We start from the raw sequence: 13,071 nt of genomic DNA, 5'->3' as shown, positions 1-13,071 counted from the left end.
TGCGATAACGTTACGGAAAGGCATGTGATAACACTCGAAGCATGTGATAAACTTTTCATATCAGCCCGCTAAGCACCAATTCGAAAAATATGGAATTTACGTTGATTTAATGATATTATCATACAGTAAAAATCATATGTTATTTAGTCTAAGTATATGATAAAAGCCAGTATTGGTACCTTCGACGTAACGATACAGATACAGATTGTGAGGACGTTATTATTGAATATGCCTGATACGATCTGTTTAACGCATAATACTAGTCTAATACATTCCGCATAACTCTGCCTGTATCCATTATAAATTGGAAACGTTATATGCTAGGGTAAAGGACATGTAACTACCGAGATAGCCCAAAAGCAGTGCTTAAATGTGGCGTTAAAACATACAAAAAAAATCAAGTTCACTGGGATATGTAAGATCTGGACTTGAAATAAGATATTTATCATGCCTATTATAACTTATATCAAGTTGGTGAATATTTGTCTCATTGGCAAACTACCACATATCCTTAATTTTATACTTAATCACCCCCTTCCAACCAACCAACCACCACCACCACCAAAGCGCTTCAGAGGCATACAATGTAATTGTTGTTTTAACATTCAACCCCAAATGTGTGTAAATTATCTTTTTTTGTAAAGCTCTAGCTTATATATATTGTGACACCACTAAAAGTATATCATCTTCGCTAGTCAAGGGTTACGACGCACTTCCCTCCTCTCCGAGAGGACTGGATCGTAACTCTTGGCTAACGAAGATGAATATATAGGCGTTTTCCCGTTTGAATGGTTTTACACTAGTAATTTTGGGGCCCTTTATAGCTTGTTGTTCGGTGTGAGCCAAGGCTCCGTGTTGAAGGCCGTACTTTAACCTATAATGGTTTAATTTTTAAATTGTTATTTGGATGGAGAGTTGTCTCATTGGCACTCACACCACATCTTCCTATATCTATTTAGGTCATACACGTAAATTTGACATGGTATGATTGTCAATGAGATAACTCTCCACGAGAGACCAAGTGACACAGAGATTAACAACACTTTTTGATACATTTTCCGTTGAAGTCACCCATAAATAATATTTTATAACCAGAATGGATTAACTTTGAGCACTTTTCAAGAAGCTCATACATTAGAATGTTGATTGTTTGTTAATCGTTTCATTCGTTTGGAGAATATGCAATTCCAATATCTGTTTTGATACCGCATGTTCAAGATAGAACCAACAAACGTTCATGATTTAATACAAAGACCTATTCCCCTTTTTCTTTCCCTGATTACATGCGTTTTTCAATCCATGTAAACGTTTGGTCAAGGTTAGCTAGTCTATCATTCGCTTTTAAAAGGTGTCGACCATTCAAAATAAACTTACATTATGATTAGAGAGATGATCGTTTAATTCTTGTACACCGCCGATGTCTAAAAAGTCTATTTTAGATATAGATTTTGCCCAAGATATACCCTTTTTGCACGTTTATGTTTACTCTTTTCTTTCTTACAGACCTTTGCTTCACAAGAGCTATCGATATTTACGATGCTAGCTTTTTGGACAAAATCCCAATACATGCTGGACTTACCATTATGGCCTTAAAAGTGACCTTCGCCCCATGACGACAAAAAGAGGAATTATAACTCCGCGCACCTCAATAACAACATGAAGTACTATTGTTAAACATATTGGAACTGTCTCATTATCTATTGAACCTTAATGTTGTACTCTCACTGATATGGGGATGTACCCGACTAAGAGTTTCGACAGCTTCCTTTCTAGAAAAGACCGAGTTGTCGTATCCTGTCTAGATTGGTAATTGTTTTCTGGATTTCTGATACACAGGGGGTCTAACCATAACGCCCTGTTTTATTGGATTCTCCTTTCTGATTATATCCAAATTCGTGGTAAGCTTGAGCTTCGAAACTCCCTTCGTGTAAACTTAACTCAATCTCTGTTGAACAAAAACATGTCTATTGCACCACTAAGTAACCTAAAACTAAAATTAATGACTATAAATAAATATGTTTTTGTCATTAGCAATTTTCTTCATGCAGTCGTTGCCTTTCAGTATGTTTCCCATATAATCATATAAACTTTGCCTCTTCCTTTATATATCAATTTTTTTTATATGTACATGTATGCTTATTGAAAGCCATAGATAACAATTCAATTTTACAGAGGTATTTTTCTCTTATAACTTCTCAACTGAGAAAAGTTTTAATTGGTCCTCGGTCGGAAGATCATAGCGATTAATCTCATTATAAATTATAACTCGTTTCAAAATTACGGTAACACAAGATAATGCAGAGTCCAAAGTCTAACTCTGATGAACATTTGTTTCTAGACTCAGAGCTTGTTCGCCCGGAGGTGCACTTAACTGTACTCTATACCATACAGGCGTGAGTGCATTTTATGTTGTGAGTTTAAAGTGAAAATGAAACTCGATTCAAATTCAGTCTTTTAAAGCAGATAATAGAAAAGAACGTTCACTTACAGTACGTTAAAGAACTATATTCCAGACACACAAGTTTCCATACAGAAAAGTCCAGTATATATGCAGTAATTCTATGCAGGTAATGACTTTTTAGCACTAAAGTTCTGAACTAAAATAACTGCTTCATTTATCAATAAAATTAACATAATTTTGAAAAACAAAACATATATAAGTTGGCTCTTTTAGCAAATTCCGGTAGTAAATAATGGCGCTTTTCATACAATCCTTTTTCTTTTTTGATTGTGAATGGAGATTTTGGTGTAGATCTGTGGAAAGAGTACAGGACACTACTTATTCAGACGTTATACGGTACATTTGCGATATAAACGAAAGCATAAGCGGGATGTAGGACAAAGAGCAGCACATAGATATAAATATCCAAACAAGCGTTCTTAATTCTAAAGTCAAAGAGTAACACACAGACATAAATATCCAAACAAGCGTTCTTAATTCTAAAGTCAAAGAGTAGCACACAGACATCAATATCCAAACAAGCGTTCTTAATTCTAAAGTCAAAGCGTAGCATATAGACATAAATATCCAAACGAGCGATCTTAATTCTTAAGTCAAAGAGTAGCACACAGACATAAATATCCAAACAAGCGTTCTTAATTCTAAAGTCAAAGCGTAGCACATAGACATAAATATCCAAACGAGCGTTCTTAATTCTTAAGTCAAAGAGTAGCACACAGACATAAATATCCAAACAAGCGTTCTTAATTCTAAAGTCAAAGCGTAGCACACAGACATAAATTTCCAAACAAGCGTTCTTAATTCTTAAGTCAAAGAGTAGCACACAGACATAAATATCCAAACAAGCGTTCTTAATTCTAAAGTCAAAGCGTAGCACACAGACATAAATATCCAAACAAGCGTTCTTAATTCTTAAGTCAAAGAGTAGCACATAGACATAAATATCCAAACGAGCGTTCTTAATTCTTAAGTCAAAGAGTAGCACACAGACATAAATATCCAAACAAGCGTTCTTAATTCTTAAGTCAAAGAGTAGCACATAGACATAAATATCCAAACGAGCGTTCTTAATTCTTAAGTCAAAGAGTAGCACACAGACATAAATATCCAAACGAGCGTTCTTAATTCTGAAGTCAAAGAGTAGCACACAGACATAAATATCCAAACAAGCGTTCTTAATTCTAAAGCCAAAGAGCAGCTCATATACATAAATATCCAAACGAGCGTTCTTAATTCTAAAGTGTCTGGCTATCGAGGTTTTTGGTCTTGGTCGAGCCACGTAAAGTTCATTTCAGAAAATATTCAAGAAGATATACTTTATTACAAAAAATACAACTACAACAGGTACATTATGCATAGTGTGTCGACCGGGTAGGAGTACTGGCATTTAATTTGTCCTTAGAAAATATAGCGGAATACTATTTAGAATTGATTTTTAATACACTTTTCCTTAAAAAGTAAATCTTCGTGTCATAATCTGTTTTAAGTTTGCTTATAAGTCAGAAACACACAAACATTTGTTTCTAGATACTTGTTACAGTAACGTATTTACACCACAACGGTTATTTCACAAAACATTAATATAATTGGGGGCGGGGTGGGGGTTTCTTTAATCTCTAATCTTTTATACCAACTTAAACCATTCATTTTGTATTTTACCCATTATTCTCTATTCTTTATTTGTTTTGCTTCCCCCCTTATTCTGCATCTTTCACTCTCTATTCTCTATCCTGTAAATAAGATATAAAAAGACGTGGTATGCATCGAAGTCACAATATGTAAAAGTAAACCCCATTAAACCCTAAATATTCTTAGGCATGGTAACATGTTCACATTTTTTTTATTTGCAAAATTGATCAAATATAGCATTTAAATGCCGCGTTGATTAATAGTAAAGACATTAAATAATTGCATTTTACTTCGATCTGCTAAAAGCAGATTTTTTTTCCATCAATATATTTACGTGTACCGTTCTACTCGTAATCAGAATAATTTTCTATCCCACCCCATGCACTAATATGGGAAATCCGTTTTATTTAGCAGTGTAAGTACACTTGGTTCATTTATAACTAGTCGATATCGTCCTTGAATGCAAGTTAAATTGAATGACTGTAATGATATTTATGAAAATATACGTAGATTGAATTATTCGTATTTGATCAACTAACAAATATTTCAAAAGACTCAAATATGCAGTATATGCAACAGACTTCATTCGTGTCAAATTATCTAAGTTCACGGGGGTGACCCATATGAATCCAAACTGACGCGCAACTATTCATCAAGTGAATTTAAATTTGTAAAAACGATTTTATATCTCTCGAGTTGGATTTAACAGACTCGCCAGCTAACGATTCTAGCGTTCGACCATTTTAAAAAGAATAATATGTTCAAGTTGTATTGATTGATTGGTTATTGGTTGCTTAACGTCCAGTGGCAAATATTTCATGCATTTGTGGTTTTGGAGGAACTAGAAATATATTATTAGTTACATGGTGTGTTACATGTGGAATTAACTGACCCATCGTATTAGGTCACTAGTCACTAACGAATATATCTGACCAACTATCTTCATATGTTATATTTAGACTAGTGGCCTATCAATGTGATTTACATGTTTAAGAACCTAATTCTGTTTGTCTATACAAAAAAACTAAATGCTAATAATAACAACTTCTTAGCTTTAAATGAACTATGTGCCCCCCCCCCCCCCCCCTAATTGAAAATTACTCATCTCATATGGTTGCTAAAACTAACCCTATATTTTTTAGGACACCACGTGTAGTCCGTTAACCAATCATATCCCCATAAATCTATAGGAGGTAAGATAAATACAAATATTTTGTTTGGAGTTTTTATCGAATTAAGAAAAAATCGCTCAGATAAATAGTCTAGATTCTAATATTTTACTATAATTTGTCAAAATATTGGTTTCGTTCAGAGGACGTGTTTTGAACATGTACATGTATGTACTGGTAAATGACCCCGTTATTCGAACCCCTCGAAAGCTGCGAGGGTACAGTGGCATACATGTACACTCCCTATCGGGGTTAATGATGTGTCAATAAAGTATTATAGTTATACGACGATTATTTTTATAAGGACAATCAATACCTACCCAACACAAAGGGAGTGCTAGGATACCGGAAAATCTGGAGGAAGCCGAAGTACTTGGAGAAAACAACCGGTCCACTCGGCGGAAACAGACAAATTAGAGAGATATCAGTCCTCAACTTTGACCAACCGAGGCCCCCAAAGGATGTAAAGCAAAATTATATCCGGGTGAAATTTGATCCGGAGGAAAAAATGTCACAGTAGTTGTTGTTATTTTTTATCCGGAGGAAAATATTTCCCTGGGATATTTTTCCTTTGTCGTGAAATTCTATCTGGGTAGTTAACTTATTGAATAGTTATTAGAAAAAACTAATCCTTTACAAATACTATGAAATAATAATAGTGTATTTGAATTAAACCTATTTTGTAAATAAAAATGTATTATAATGGGAATTATCTCACAAATTATCATTGAAAAAATTTCCTGAAAAAAATCAGGTAAATATCAATCTTTTAAAAAGAAAATTAACATTAAACATAAGAAAGAAAACCAGAAATAATTTCAAAGATCGTAATTGTGAAATAATATCATGATTAAATAAGGTAGGTGAAATACATGTAAAAGCGAGTTGTTTTCAGATCTCAGTACAAATATAAATTAAAACGTAAGGTAGAAATAAAGTTGCATTACTACGGTTAAAAGTAATGGAAGAATTTGATTATGATAATATTTTTAACTTAGTCTATATAAATAGTCTGGGGACAAAGATGTTGTTGTTGATTATATGGAAATCAGATAAATTATAGCATAACAATATATTGGAACAAAAGAAATTTTAACAGCTGGATAGTATTTACCTGTGAAATGTTATCTGTCTTATTAGAAATTCATGTTGTATAAAGGTATCTTGTTATATAAATGAATATATAAAAAGGAAAAATTTCACTATGAAATAGATTCAGGAATATATTATATTAATATCTTTAAAAAAAAAAATGCTCATAATTACCTCCCTTTCATAAATTATGCAAATTTGTTCTACCTTTGTGAAACATTTTATAATTAAAGTCAGGTATATATTGATTGCGAGTAACTTACATACTAGTTAATGGGACTATATTTAGCAAGGTTTTCTAAAATATGATATGGTAAATATATACCGGTACATACTATCCGCATAACACAAATAGATTTTCAATTCTCTGGAAAAATTCTACCTGTGAAATACCATGCCTGGAAAAAAAAATACTGCGACAAATTATCCTCAGGATAAAATATCACAGAGGAAGAAATAAACCGTTACAAGAACACATTCTAGTTTAAACGTTAACTCCGGATGGGTATCCGAGGGTAAAAATTACCCTTCTGATGTACTGATACTTTTAGCACGACGAGTGAGATTTTAACTCGGGACATTCAGCACTGTAGCCATCGGTCTTTTTTTCTTGATAAAATTTTATTCAAATTTGTACAATGAAATCGGCTTAACCACTACACCAGGAACTCACATGACCAATCGGTAAACTGTGTTCCACCTCTGTCGAAGTTCCTTTATTTATATGACGCAGACGACCTAAACAGGAGCGCTCTGACAGGAGCGACTAATGTCATCAAAATGCCTTTTTATTTATTAACAACGTATTTGTTTCAATTGAAGGACATGATTTTCAACAAAATGTCGTTATTCCAATGAGAACAATCAGTGTTCCTCTGCCTGATGCTTTTCTTTTATTCATATTAAACAGACTTCTAACATGAGATTTCGAGGAAAGGTGAATAAAAGAAACGGATCAAGATTGGTCGGATGAGAATTCCGGACTCTAAACAAAGTTTTATCGTACACGGGTTGTTTAATACATACATTGAGCATGCAAGACGCTCCACACACTGTTATTCCGATTTAACCTTCATTTTCCCACCGAATTCTTAACAGATAGAGAGAAAGACTTCAATGAAAGTCTTTCTCTAAGTTCAACTCGTTTTAAGTTTACAGTTTTCATAAAATTGTTTTGTGCCTCGTACCAATCATTGGAGTTAATATAAATGCAACTGATATTTACAAGTTGTTCTTTTCGTTGTGCTGTTTAAGCACTGTCCCAGGTTATCCGGCGGATAAAGCTCTCACAAAATGTTGTTTGACCACCCCCCCCCCCCCCCCCCCCCCCCTACCTTCCCTCTACCCACATTATTTACGTACTTGTCAGTCGAACTAGTTTTTCGTAAACAGCTTTGTTATAAATAAGGCCTTCAGTTTTCTTGTTTGAATGATTTTTCATGGCGGGCCTTTTCTGCTCGAGACTATACGGTTTAACTCATTGTTGAAGGCCGTATCGTTACTTTCAATTGCTTACATCCACTTCATTTGAACTCTGTTGAATAGTTGTCCCATTTTAAGTCATACCACACGTCCTCAATTGTATATATGTATTGTATATTAAGATACGAGCTGATGAACTCGGCTTATTTTCACAAGTGATGTAAAAGCCCGTTTTAACATAAGCTTGTATAGAAATTAATTAGGAAAAATGCTTCATTTCAAAATATTGTACAACTTTGCCTTTTTAAAACTCACGTAGTGCTATCCTTTCAATTCGTGCAAAAAAATAAGAATTATTTAAACTACCTTTTATTTATTTGAAACTGTCAAATTTACCCATAATTACATTAAAAGTGAATTCGTTGGACCGTTCATTGAATGTTCCAATATATTCAGAAAAGAGAATCTGATAGGGACTTACACTCATTTTTAAAAGACACAAGTAATCACATTACATTAAGGTAGGTTATGTGTTATTTATTTTCATCTTTCATTAAATTTTATATAAAAGTCATATATAAGTTAATATAAAATTATGTGTTTGTAGCGGTTTTATATAGCGTTTTCTTCTTCTTCGTGAAATGCATCTTCAATATGGAAGAAGGAAAATGCTAAACATAAAAAAACTTTAAAAAACCCAACATAATTGCATCTTAAGATGCAGGCTATTGGGAAACAACTTATTTTACATTTTAATATTATAAATTTAAAAGTAAACAAAATCTTAGTCGTTATATAAGGAACACATTGTCAAAATCTATTTTCCTTAAAAACCAAAACTAGAAGCCCTAAAAGGCTGTGTCGCTAACTTGCATTTATCTTGAACTTTCTCTAATGTCATTCTCTTTCCCTTCAGAAATCAAAAACATATGAATTAAACAAAGTAACAAAGGCAAACAAGGCCAAATAACCCACTCAGAATCACAACCGAACTAATGACCCTAAAGAGCCTGTTTTGCTCACCTGTATTTATGATGAACTTTTGTAGACTAGTTAATCCATGACTACCTGTAAATCATCTTTTAAGGGCACTAAATCCTTGTAGATTTCGAAAAAGAGTAGGCTAATGCCGCTACAAGGCAGCACTCGCACCCGCAAAGTGGAACCCTAGGGATTAATATAAGTTGCAAAACTTGTTTCCCATTCCACTATAAATAAATATGTTTAAACTAAATCCTCGAAGTAGTGGCCTGGCAACTTTTGCCTTGGTGAATTATTTGTAAATCCTGTATGGTAGATCAGCTTTGTTGTTTTACATAATTTTTTTTTATCTTCTATAAGTTTTCGGCAATTATGAAAAATGGCTAAAAGTCATCCTTATGTCGAGCCTGCGAAATTGATTTCGCGAAAGCTAGACATAGCAATCCTATATTCCAACGTCGGGGTCGGTGGCGTCAACATTTAGGTTCAGTCTATGGTTAAAGAAATTTAGACATCAATAACTTTGTAAAACCTTCATTGAATTTAATCAAATTTGGACAGAAGCTTAATTTTGGCTGGAATATACAGAATGAGTATTTTTATTATTTTTTCCTTTTTAAAGTTTTCCGTATTTTGGGGATAAACGTAGATATAGGAAGATTTTTTGTCGAGCCTGAAACTTTTGTCGGAGAAGGCTCGACATAGGGATAGTGATCCGGCGGCGGCGGCATTAGTTTACTTCTTAAAAGCTTTTTATTTTAGAAGGTGGAAGACCTGGATGCTTCATATAGATGCCTCATGTTGAAAAGTTTCCGTCAGTCACATGTCCAATGTCCTTGACCTCATTTTCATGGTTCAGTGACTACTTGAAAAAAAGTTTAGATTTTTTGTAATGATAAATTCTCTCTTATTATAAGTAATTATATTTGGTATGTGCGTACCTTGCAAGGTACTCATGCCTGTCAGACAGTTTTCAATTGATCTCGACCTGTTGTCATGGATCAGTGAACAAGGTTAAGTTTTGGTTGTCAAGTCCATATCTCAAATACTAGAAGCAATAGGTCTAGGACATGTATATTCGGTGTATAGAAGGATTGTAAGATGTACATGCCCAACTGATAGGTTTCATCTGACCTTGACCTCATTTTCATGGTTCAGTGGTTATAGTTAAGTTTTTTTGTGTTTTGGTTTGTTTTCCCTTATACTGAATGCAATAGGTTTACTATATTTGGTGTATGGAATGATTGTAAAGTGTTCATGTTTAGCTGGCAGATGTCATCTGACCTTGACCTCATTTCCATGGTTCAGTGGTCAAAGTTAAGTTTTTGAATTTTGGTCTTTTTTCTTATACTATATGCAATCACTAGACGTTATTTGGTGTATGGAAACATTTTATAATCTATATGTCTGTAGCGAAGGTTTTAATTTACCTACACCTCATTTTCATGGTTCTTTGCTCATTGTTCAGTTTTTGTGTTTTTGTGTGTTTTTTCTTAAACTGTGGAAGAATTGTTAGCTGTACATGTTTGCCGGGCATGGTTCATCTGACCTTGACCTCATTTTCATGGCTCATTGGTCAATGTTTAGTTTTCTTAGTTAATGTTAAGTTTATGTGACAGTTGTGATAAAGCTTTATAAATAGAGACTATCAACATAATATCAATATCAATGATTAGTAAAGAAGACGAGACATTTCAGTGTGTGCACTCTTTTTTTAAGTTATATAACATTTAGATTCAGTCTAGTGTTTTACAGCCATCAATTGAACTTTGTCAAACCTTCTTGTAATTTTGTTTTTGTACAGAATAATTTTGAGAATGGAAATAGGTTAATAAAGTTTGTTTATGACCAACATGCAGTATCCAGAGTAAGTTTTTGAAAATGTCTATTTTCATTTTAAATGAACTAAGTATTTTGAGAGTTGCTTTATGTATTCATATTTAAAGAATAAAGTTTGTCTTTTATCAATTACTTTGTCAAAACTTCATGAAATGATATGATTTGGACAGGAGCTTGATAATGTCCAAAATACAGATTCCAAAGCAAAATTTTGAAAAAAGAAATCTGTTCATTTTTCGATTTTTAATGATATTGAAACTTAGTTTATTAAAAAGTAGATACAGTCTGGGGTTAAAGTTTGTTAGGCATCTAACTTTGTCAAATCTTGTCCAAAAAAAATAAAACTTTAGCAGAAGTTTTTTTTTATCATTAAGAGATAATGGCTGATGCAAAGTTTTGAATACATATTTTCATTTTCAGTATTTTTCTGATAGATTTATTTGTTATTTACAGTGTACATTGTTTACAGATAGTCATATTTTTTTTTATAATTTTTTATTTTCCTGATGAATAAGTACCGATTATCAGGTTATCTGCATGTTGATATCGTAAAATATCAGCTGCGAGACATAATATGAAGCTTTTTGTCGAGTGAGCGTAGCGAACGAGATCAAAAAGCCTTCATATTATGTCAAGCAGCTGATATTTTACAATATCAATATGCAGATAATCTGATAATCAATTTATCGGGCTATATTTGCGTGTTTAAGAAGTGGTTTCTTTGTTTCACCAGCACACAAAAGATGACTTTGATAAGTTCGGGTCAAAGTTATTAACGTCGGTTCAAACATTATGACGTCGCTGATATGTCCGGGTCAAAGTTATTAAGGCCGGGTCAACGTATTTGACGTCACAAAGACATAATACGGAATAATATTAAAAGAGCTGAACAGAGTGATATAGACAGTGGGACGACCGATAAACTAAGTTTTTAAGTCAACATTACACTTATACACCGACACCAGCAATCGTAGGCGAGACACAGGGTTACGCGTGAACCCTTTTGATTTTTTTAGAGTTTCTATTTATCCATGAAAGTTTTTAGGACAAAAGAAAGGAAAAAACAAAAACTAGTGGCCATAAAGAGCCCGTGTCGTTCATTGAATTTATGTTGAGCTTTACAAATGGCCATTAATAATTGAATATTTGGTAAATCTTAGTATTCTCAACAGCTAGGATGAAATTTGAAAAAATAGGCAGGACAGGAGTTTTGAGTAAAAAAAAAAGGCAGGATGAGACACTTGCAAAAAAAAAGTCAGGACGGCAATTTAGGTAAACAAAAGTCAGGATAAACTAAAAAAAAAAAGCAGGACCGAACAGAGTGAAAAATAAAAAGGCAGGACAGGGATTCCTGCCCCCCCCCCCCCCCCCCATAAAAATGAAATGGTAGTTCCCCAAGATGAACAGTAATTATGAAAAGAAAAAAAGAACTGAGTGGCGTTCTATTATAAAAAAGGGAGAGTAAGATCACTTTCAAAAACATTGAAAGTTATGAAAGTACGTATTCGGAACAGATTACCAGTAAATAGTTAATGAGTTATCAATTCAGTTTGAAAGGAAATCTTATAATAAATTTAATAGGTACAGTCAGATCAGATTTCATGGGTGCATTTCTTTTCTTATGTTTTCCGAACTCTTATTTAATATAATCAAAACCTTTATACCAATTATCTTTATAGACATTTCATTACAAAGCGTTTTCAATAATGTATACAGGAGGCAGAAAGATTCGAAATCTGAAGGAGTAAAAAAATACTGGATAATGCATGGTTTGACATAATTAATGAAAAATTGAGCTTTGCACATAATGCGCACTGAGCGTATTTATTTAAAGTATAATGATTTTTATTTTCGTATTCTTTGCACTTGTATTTGGTAATTATTTATAACTTAGCAGTCACGGTTATATAAATGTATATAGAAGACATCATTTGAATGAGTTTGTTTTAACTTTCTAAATTATCATGGTTAGTGAGATGTTATTTTTCTTAGGGTGGTTGTTGATTACATTATGAATATGAGAATTACTAAACTGAATTTCCATGGAATTATGGGAAACAGTAGTATAATTAGGAACTTCATTCAAAAGGCATAAGATTTGAAGATGTCTTGCTTTAAGGTTTAACAGTTGACAAATTATGGATATATGTAGCCATCAACTACTATAATGAAAATTAGTAAAACGTTCATTGCAATCCTTGACCTTACTGAATACATTCACATAAAAAACAACTAAGAAATATGACCCCCACAACTGGGCCAACTGAACATCACCATTTAAGGAAAAGAAAATTAACAATAGGAAAGGAAAGTTATCGTGGTTATCATAATTTTAGTATGGAAAGTGTATGTAAATATTTGTTTTCCAGGTTAAAGGTTTTTACAAAGTGAACGTTGCATGTTTGTTTTACTTTTGGGTAATCAGATATATAAATTTGGCGGTAAAGAGTAACTTTTCTTCTATTTTTATGTTCTCAG

The 13,071-nt window shown here is 33.1% G+C and overlaps 1 protein-coding gene across 1 annotated transcript in view; it reads left to right on the top strand.

Moving 5' to 3' along the window:
• Positions 1-2,424: 2,424 nt before the first annotated feature.
• LOC134684650 (uncharacterized) overlaps positions 2,425-13,071 on the top strand; it is a 42,261-nt gene continuing 31,614 nt past the window's right edge. The window contains exon 1 of the mRNA XM_063543955.1: positions 2,425-2,567. The gene's annotated coding sequence lies outside the window, so the exon portion shown is untranslated. The remainder of the gene's footprint in view (positions 2,568-13,071) is intronic.

Source organism: Mytilus trossulus, chromosome 9, assembly GCF_036588685.1.
Source record: "Mytilus trossulus isolate FHL-02 chromosome 9, PNRI_Mtr1.1.1.hap1, whole genome shotgun sequence".
In the NCBI taxonomy this organism is placed as follows: Eukaryota; Metazoa; Mollusca; class Bivalvia; order Mytilida; family Mytilidae; genus Mytilus; species Mytilus trossulus.
Note: the sequence above shows the minus strand (reverse complement) of the source record. Positions and strands in the feature narration are given on the sequence as shown.